The sequence below is a fragment of the Rhynchophorus ferrugineus genome, unplaced genomic scaffold (assembly GCF_030347505.1).
Source record: "Rhynchophorus ferrugineus isolate W39M unplaced genomic scaffold, kcgeb_rfMv2 rfM10, whole genome shotgun sequence".
In the NCBI taxonomy this organism is placed as follows: Eukaryota; Metazoa; Arthropoda; class Insecta; order Coleoptera; family Curculionidae; genus Rhynchophorus; species Rhynchophorus ferrugineus.
In genome coordinates this window covers 11,534,350-11,544,942 of record NW_027472589.1, presented here as the reverse complement: position 1 = coordinate 11,544,942, position 10,593 = coordinate 11,534,350, and positions in this window count along the sequence as shown.

Here is a 10,593-nt window from a genome sequence, read left to right as displayed (position 1 = left end):
ATACTAATACAAAAAAAATGTTTTAAAATAAAATATGTAATAGGTCAATTGAAAAGTTCCTGAAACATAGATGGCGCTACTAGAATTAAATCCATATATTTTTAGTTAGCCCTAACCCTCAAAAGATAGTGTATAAATTTGACAGCTGTCGGATCATTAGATTGTGAATTACAGCATTTTGAGTGAAGAATTGTTATTGTAAAAATAAATAAAAAGGAATTTTTGTGTATTGTAAAAAATCCATAAAATGATTTTGAATGACCGGAAATTGAAATTGAATGAAATAGCAAACACTCTAAAGATATCTACTGAACGCCTACATCATACCATTCACGTATATTTGGGTATGAGAAAGCTCTGTTCAAAGTGGGTGTCGAGCGAGCTCACTCTTGACTAAAAACAACGACTAGTTGATGATTCGGAGCAGTGTAAAAATAAATAAAAAGGAATTTTGCGTGTTGGTAAAATATTGCTTTTTGAAAGGAAAAAATATAGTTGAAGCAAAAACTTGGATTGGTATGCTACGTTTAGACGTGGTGAACTGAGCACCGAAGACGTGAACCGTGAACACACCGTGAACGCAGTGGACACCTAAAAGAGTTTGTTACCGACAAAAACATTAAAAACATCCATAAAATGATTTTGAATGACCGGAAATTGAAATTGAAATTGAATGAAATAGCAAACACTCTAAAGATATCTACTGAACGTCTACATCATACCATTCACGTATATTTGGGTATGAGAAAGCTCTGTGCAAAGTGGGTGTCCAGCGAGCTCACCTTTGACTGAAAACAACGACTAGTTGATGATTCTGAGCAGTGTTTGAAGATGATCAAGAATAATAAACCAGAGTTTTTGCGTCGATATGTGACAATGGATGAAACATGGCTCCATTATTTCATTCCGAAGTCCAATCGACAGTCATCCGAGTGGACTGCACACGATGAATCCGCTCCAAAGCATGGGAAAACGCAGCAGTCAACTGGCTGGATTATGGCGTCTGTATTTTGGAATGCGCATGGAATAATTTCCATTGACTACCTTGAAAAAGGAAGGACCATGAATAGCGACTATTACATAGCGTTATTGGACGGTTTGAAGGACGAAATCGCCGAAAAACGGTCGCATTTGAAGAAAAAAAAAGTGGTGCTTTACCAAGAGAATGCACCGTGTCACAAGTCAGTGAAAACGATGGCAAAAATCCATGAATTGGCCTTCGAATTGCTTCCTCATCCACCGTATTCCCCAGATCTGTCCCCCAGCGACTATTTCTTGTTTTCAGATCTCAAAAGAATGCCCGCTGAGAAGAAATTTTCGTCGAATGAAGAGGTGATCGCCGAACGATTATTATGCACACATTTTATTTTTAAAAGCTTTTTTGTGTTAAAAATCCAAATTTGTTTATTTTTTTACTTTTTAGTGAGCTCTTATTTATTTTTTGAAGTCGGTTTAATTTTTTATTAGAGATATTATATTCAATATCGCTTTATATTAATTAATTATATATTTTTTCATTAAATATCGGTACATTTAACATACACTTAAAACAATTTTAGTACTATGACTAATTTTCTTAAATATGTGGATGGTTATTTGAATAAGTAAGATTTGATTTTTGTCAAATCAGTTTTAAAATGTTAATAAACGCTCATGACACACTTTTGCAAGAGGTGTTGCTGATTTGGAGCATTATTCATAGATTAGTTGTACAAGAAATAATTTAAGTCGTATATTCATCATGATAATAATGCGTTTTTATGAGTTGGTGAACTATATTAGTTCAAACTTTATTTGAACTATTACTGCTATGTAAGGGGAAACATGACTAAGTTGTAACAATATACTATACACCTTGACTGTTCTATGTATTATGTACAAGATCCAATCTAATTCACAGAAATAAAAACATACGATGTTTTACCATAATATTATATGGTGTGATACTATTTCCTTTAATTCATTTTTAAAATAACTTAAGTACTATCGATTAGTTTTACCGTATTATTGATAATATCAATTTAAAATATCAAAATATGTAATTTATTAAACGAAAATTGCTGTTTGAAAAAAGATGCGGTTTGAAATTCGAAAAAAATTTAATTAATTTAAAGTATAACCAATTATTTTTGGACGAAGTCTGATGGTCTGAGAATAGTTTTTAAGAACTTTTGTAAACCATCTGTAATAACAGAGTATGGCCATATTGTCTGAGAATGAATGCAGAAAATACCAAAGTAATAGCAACTCATGCTGCGTACAGACCGGGCCAACGATGGACAACGAATGAGATTCGATGTTGGATATTGAACATTCGTTGGCCTTCGTTGGGCGTGAATCCGTATTTTTCAACAGCGCCGGCGATTACAGTGTATATATAGTCTGTTCAAAGTTATTTGGTACATACTTCATTTAAATTTGTAACATCGAAATGTCGCAATGTTGCCGCATCAACTCTGAGTTTTAGTTCAGTTTAACTTTGACATATAACAAAATTCTTACCTAACATTTAACATTTAACATTTAACATTTTAACATTTAACATTTAACACCTAACATCTTACCTACATAACAAAATAAAATATTTGAACATAAATGTTATAAAATATAATTTATTTTAACGTTATAGTACATCTAAAAACTACAGTTAATTATACAGCCACAATAGTTTATAGGTTAGGGTTATAACCTTTTATCGCCATTGTTTTCAAGAATTTTGCATACGTCTGACAACCGGACGACTTTGACAGGCTTATTCGTTTACAGGTTCGAACTAATCGCACAGCATTTTATCTCTTTTCAACTAAAGTAAAGTGAGAAGGAAAATATTGCGACAGGCAATACATTAAACATCTTGATGACGTATGTACAAAAAACTTACTGAATAGACTATACCTACCGTCCACACCGACACTCTACGGATTGCAAGCGGATGCCAACAAACCTTCGTTGGCCGTCGTCAAACCGTCCAAACAGAACTAAAAATATCCCAACAAATCCATTCGTTGGTCCGGTCTGTACGCAACATAACGGATCGCCTGCTATTATATTTATCTCATTGGAATTCAAGTAGTTGGGAGAAGAAGGCAGGAGAAGAAAGTGGCATCTACGGCTGAAGTATGAAGTTAATTAAAAAATAATTAGTAATTAAAAAATATTTGTCTGATGTCTAATCAATTACTTTTGGAAGATGTACGCAATATTTCAATCGAACCTGTAGCTCTATGAATAGTTTTTAGGAAATAGTTTAAGCACTGTTCGAAAACGATGTTTTTAAAATAAAACTTTTGAAAAGATTGTTGATAAAGAACTAGATGGTTATTTCAATAGACTTTCAATAGCTTTGTGAAAAAATAGATGTTTTAACAATTATGAGGTAATAACCTTTCTACATGCCATTATATTTCTATAATGTTATCACTTCAACCATTAAAAAATACTAAATTAATAAACAAGAGGCAGAAAAAATTATCCTTGTAATAATTTAAAGTATATTACAAATTCAATCAAGCTAGTTATATCGATTGCTAGTTTCTAATGCTTCTTATGCTTTTATGCACCTTTATAGTAGGCTTGCTGATTCCTATTAAATTTTTATACGCATTTCATTACAAATCTCTCGTATTGTCTAGGTTAAATATGTTTGCCTTGTTGATTTCGATGCTGTAGGAGTTTTAAATATGTAATTTTGATGTAGAAGGTAATTTAGATGGTCGCCCATTTATTATAATTGGATTATTCTATTTTAACTTAATTTAATTTAATCACCACGTGACTTCATGAATTGAAATAATAACACTGATAGCCCTGAAAGTAGTAGTAGGTAATCTAGATTACAAAAAAAATCCTCTATAGTTGATCAAGTACAACTCAGTTTATAAGTAATCACAGTTCAATCAGCAATATAAGAGAAACCCATAAAGTTCAAGGTTACATAAAGAGGTTAGATTATATTTTATGTTAAACTCATTTTATACTGTATTATAATTTTTTAAATTTATATAAAATATTTATAAAATAGTTTCCATACAATTCACATCTATCACACAACAAAGCACTCTTTATGAATAACATCTCAAAATCAACACGATATCTCTTCATAGAACATCAGTCTCAAACTTAAACAATAATACTCGTTAGTGAGAAGGTACTCCAATATTGACCTAAGATCGAAGATGCACTAAGCACTAAGACTCAAACCCTCCTTTAATGGATCCATGAAGTTGTCCAATATTTCGCGGTAAAACATGAAGGATGGTTACTAAGTCACAGCAAAATGGAAGCAATAATACTATTGGACAGATCGCAGAAGATCAGGAGATTGAAACGAACCAAACCACTCGAACTTTTATACTATATAAATGTTATTTTAGTTTAAATTAGTCTAATTTCATTTTAATCTGGGAAATACATACTGATGTTTTTATCCCGCATGCACAGTAAACAAGGCACAGACCATTTTATACAATTACACATAGTACATTAAAACTGTCCACGTGTCTTTGATAAAAACAATTATAACATGATAAATATTAAACAAGCCGAACGAATTCGAACATCAAAAACCATATTAAATTAGCTCTAATCATTAAACTAAACTATTGTTTAGTACTCGAACAAAACTGTTTAGTATATAAATAAAACAATTTTATAATCAAAGCCAAACAGAGCAATTTCCAATATGAATAGCATTCAAAATTGCAGTGCGGTACAAAAGTCAAAATCAAGAAAAAATTCCGTCCTGCGCCCAAATGTGGATTAGCATTCACTGTTCAATTTGTCATTCAATGTTTTATATTCATAATTAATTCATAAAACTGATATGATTGGAGAAAAACTAATGTTGATTTTTCCTAATACATACCTCGTTAGTGAAGACTATAATTAAGCATATTTTATTTTAATGATGTTAGTCCGTGAAGCATTCTCCATATATGGATAGCGTCATTCGTTTACTCTGTTAAAGGCTATTGTGCCAAAGTCAACGCCAGTGTCAGAATTGGTTTGCCCTTTTTTGTTTTTCGATTCCTAAACGAAAGCTTGACCAGGGTTGGGTAGTATTTTAATTAATGGTAATTAAATAATCACTGAGGTATTTTGTAGTTATTATTTCAAACAGTTATGGCTTCAAAATACATTTGAACATAAATAAATTTTGCGATCATATTAACGGCCTGCAGAAATTACTTCTGCAACTTGTGCTTTCGCAACCAAACTGGCGACCGATTGTCTGAAAGTCTTTTGATCATTATAGACATGAACAATATCATCAAAAATTCTTGTATTAGCAAAAGAAAAATCGCCTGAAGTCATAAAAGGCTGTCTTGAACATCAGTTAATATATTCCTGTCCTACAAGATAGAAATCTTTTTACGACATAGTGCATGAGAGTATATCAAAATTAAATAACTTATTTAACACTTTCTCGGTCATAGAAATTGGACTCGTTGGAGAATACTTGGAGGAATTCATTGAGATATTGAATTTTAGTTAGATTACATCCAGGGCAACAGTTCTTACTAGAGAAAGGTTCTGCCTAATTAAATGTCTCTAAGAACCCAGATTAGATCAGCTGCAGGATTGTAATTTGAGGAATTTTACTATTATTGCATCACAACTTAAATTGCAATGCAAGAGAGCTTGGAAAGAAGGCTTGATAAGTTACAAAATGCGTTAGTTGCCAGAAAAAAACAATGAGAGGCAAATAATTTAAAATGTCGCTATTCATGTCTTGGAGGAAAATTACAAATAACATAAAATAATGCCTGGACGTAACAAGAGTAGGAATACTAGTAAAGAAGATGATGATTTTATTATTTTTTCAAACAGAGGGCAGTGATCAGTGACCAACCACAGATATCAAAGATGGTGTTAGAGTTAGTCAGCTTCCTAAACTAGAATAGCAAGAATCTTACCATCCTTGAACGGTATACAAATATAAAAATGTGTCTATACAATATAACAAGTTTGTACTCATCAGGACATGCAGAAAGATTGTTTTCTTTGGTTTATTTCATTCCCTAACAAGAGAATATTTGTCTGATAACACATTTAAAAATCTAGCATTAGTGCTATTCTATTTACATCTCCTAACACACAGCTGTATTCTGTAATTTGTATTTTAAATAAAAATAGTTAAACACAAACACGAACGGTTGCAATGTCCATATAGACGCCAAGAAAGGTGATGTTAAGCGTGTGATATGATTGGAAAAGAACTGTTTTTCATGAACTGTTCGAACATGGCCTAACTATTAATTCGGCTCTCTATAGTCAACAACTGATGCAAAACAAATAGAATATTGCGTTAGAACAGGCGTTGTATTCAATGGCGATAACATTAAACCACGCGCACGCGATACGGCAAAGATTGAGAGAGATTGGCCACCGGAAACCCGGACCTTGCCTCGTGTGACTACCATTTGTTCCAGTGTCCGTAAAACACTCATGGCGCAATATTAATATTATAATCATTAATGATGTAAAACTGTCTTCAAATGTGGTTTGTCAACAATTCATTTGGTCGTAAATTTAGTTAGCCCAGAAATCTTAGAAATTCTATAGTGGCAGAAGCTCTATAGTGGCAGAAACTCTATAGTGGTTTTAACAGAAAAGTTCAATAGGCATCAAAACTGAAAGAGAAATTAGTCTTTCATCAATCCATTTAGAGCACCTATATGAGCGTACGTCCTCCACAATATTCTTCGAATAGCCAAGTGTTTATAAAAAACATTAAAAACTGGCTAGAAATAAATTCCAACACCCAGTATTACTTAAACCTTTACACCTGTCTATATTTATTTAAACTTGTGTTATTCATGTTGTTGCTATTATTATTTTATTTACTCAGATTACTCCTATTTATACTATGTGTAGATAGTATTAATGTATGCCTAATGTTTTGTAATGTCATAAACGTACTGTTATCAGTCATTAAGTAATAAGATAAGATGAAGCGAATTAAGCGATAAATAAATAATAATAAAATATTTGCTAATACCGTATACCTTATGATATTTAATAGACATATATTGTACTAGCTATTTTGCACGACTCTTAATGATTTTAGAAGGTTATGCTTTATTTATTTAACGTTATGTTTCTATTTTTAAATAGGTTATAGTTAAATATAACACTATCATTATTTATGATGTAAAATATATGTTCAATCACATGACAAAATCATGATATTAATCCATAATTCTCTTAAATTCATTTTTAATGTTTAATGTTGGGTTCAATACCTCAATGAATTCCTCCAAGTATTCTCCAAGTAGTCCAATTTCTATGACCCAGAAAGTGTCAAATAAGTCATTTAATTTTGATATACTCTCATGCACTATGTCGTAAAGAGATTTCTATCGTGTAGGACAGGAATATATTAACTGATGTTCAAGACAGCCTTTTATGAGTTCCGGCGATTTTTCTTTTGCTAATACAAGAATTTTTGATGATATTGTTCATGTCTATAATGATCAAAAGACTTTCAGACAATCGGTCGCCATTTTGGTAATTTTTAAAGATTGAGAAACATCTAATGCTTGATTGTTTTTCTAATTGTTAATTGAATTATTTTGATATATATTGCTATATTTATATATTATACAATATATATATATATATATATATATATATATATATATATATATATATATATATATATATATACCGGCCTATAGACTGGCGAGTGACCTTAGAAATCATCCCAGAAAACATCCGGTCTTACCCAGTCTGGTTACTGGCGTGACTGAGATCATTTTCCTCGTCGGATTTTACACTCTTGCCTACGACAATCACAAATATTATTGCGCCAACCAAGCCGGCAAATACGAGGGTCACTATTTATATTTCGGGAATAGAAAAAAAACAAATAGTTAAACTGCTAATATGTTTATTGTTTTTCAAAGTACTCGACACGATGATCGATACACTCTTGCATTCGCTTAAACCAATTTTCAAATTTTCAATTCCGAATGAGGTATCTTCGAAACATGATTTTTGAACGTTTAAATAGCTTCTTCGGGCGATGAAAATCCGTTGACCACGCAGTTTATTCTTCACGGATGGGAACAAAAAGAAGTCATTGGGTGCCAAATTAGGGCTGTATGGCGGATGACCCATGAATTCGATGTTCTGAGTGCTCAAATAGTCTCTTGTTTGAGAACTCGCATTTTCATGATGAAGAACAATCCGACATCTCTTGTTTGTTTTCCGATTTCACCGAAGACTTCTAGCAAACAAAAGATTGTGTACCAATTAGAATTTACTGTTGTACGATCGATTGTCAAATTGTGTGGGATCCAACGCGAGCATATCTTTCACACAGCTAAGTGTTCATGTAAAATCGCATATATGCTGGTGGAACTAATGCTTAGGGATGCCTCAATCTCACAATAGGTGACATGACGATCGTGCTTAATCGATCTTTTCTGACACAACAGCCGATTTTGGACGACTTTCACGGAACTCGTCGGACAGCCAACTACGACCACGACTGAATTCACTAAGCCAGCGATACACGGTGGTTTTTGATGAAGCTTCATCGGCAAAAGTCAAATTAAGTTGATCGGTGCACTCTTGTTGTGATAATCAACGTCGAAAATCATAAAAAATCATCGCACGAAAATGTTGACGATTCAGTTCCATTTTCTTGCCGAGACGAAATTTTCAACTAAATATAAAATAAACAAATAGCGTCCGTGCGACAAAATATTCTGAGTACGTATATCGTCAAAAATGTCAAACTTTACGATGGAACTGTCAGATGGACTGACATGACAACAGTGTTGCCAATTCCCGAAATATAAATAGTGACTCTCGTATATATTATAATTATGAGAATAAATAAAATAATGTAAATTAAGGGGGTTAAATTAGCCTAGGAAGTTAAAACAATCGATTTTTGTCATATTTCCAAAGCTTTAGAGGATTTTTGAGAGAGAAACGATTGACATATTTTAAATTCTATTGAACTGATTAACAGCCAATTTGGTTTGAGCCTTCTCTATTCTTATAGCGTGAAAAACAAATTTATAACGAAATATGTATTTTAACCATTAGTAAAATATTCGTAAATGTCCAAAAAATGTTTGAATAAAAAACAATTTATTTAATTTTTTTGATATATTTTAAAGTCTCCTTTTAGCAACTATGGGTTTATCCGGACTGAACCTATAGTTTAACGGGGGCTCCGAACCGTGGTCCTCAGCATTAAGCCTACCGACTGGCGAGTGGCCAACTTTAAAAGTAATCCCAGAAGACATCCGGTCTTACTCAGCCTGGTTATTGGCGTGACTGGGATAATTTTCCTGTTAGGATTTTACACTCTTGCCTTTGACAATCACTTAACTTTTTTTTAATTTGTACTCTATATAGTAAATTTGTACTATTGATGGAGGTAGATCATTAAGAATATTGCAATCATGTCAATAATGATGCGTCAATTTTTTGTGACCCCTACTTCATCAACCTGTACATTTTTAGATTTTTTATTTTTTTAACTTTTTTTCTTTATGTATTCTTTAGGCATTCATAAAAGTCTAATACCTAAATTGCATATAACTAGCCTAGAATACCTTCTTAAAGCATGAATTGACTGAAATTTATTTATAAGTGAATCATTATGATTTATCATACACAATTTTTCATTTTACTTTTATTTATGTTTTGTAGCAAAACCCAAGATTAGATATAGGGCATCGCCTGACTTTATACGTATTCTGACTCATAATATATAGAGTGCGTTCATAGTATTTTTTTTTTGGAAAAAATTAAATATTTCTACTTTTTTCTCAGAAAATTATTCATCTCTTTTTATCAATAAAATATTAATACGAGATGTATCGGTAATTACTTTCCACTGTTAGATTTCACTAGCCATAAATATGCAATGTTATGATTTCATAGTTGACATTAACCTCAAAATAACAACATTATAGATTTATACTTTTTTAAATATGTTAAGCTTGGTGCATGAAAACGTGTAATACTTATATTGTTTCCCTAAAAGAAAAAAAAACGCTAAAATCATCGTTTACTGGAAAAGATTTACGGTGAACATGATCCAACCACAAGAACACGTGAAACGTAATTTCCACATTTCAGACGTGGTGATTTCGACGTTCAAGACAAAGAACTTCCTGGCAGGCCGAAAAAGATGGAAGACGCGGAATTGCTGAAGTTATTGGATGAAGACCCAACACAAACTTAAAAACATTGTAAATCGAGTAGCAATTTTCGAGCGATTAAAATCATGAGTATCATGCTGCTTCAAAGGTATGAGAGGAAGTGATTTCTGCATCGAATAGTAATGGGTGGTGAAGAATGCTCTGTGTTTGGTTGGTATCGTCATTTTTGAAAGATGGGTATAATATCTAGAATCATATATTGTCGTGTACTTAAATATAATATATTACATACATAAGTAGAGGTAAGAGGGTTTTACACATGAAAATCTTCTAATCTGTTTATTTTATGATTTTTTCGTTATTTATTTTTAATGATTTGGCAACTTTTGATGTTTGATTAGTAGATTGTTTAATATCATCCGATTTTTCAGAATCACGTTTACACCTGATTCTGACTCATAGAGTG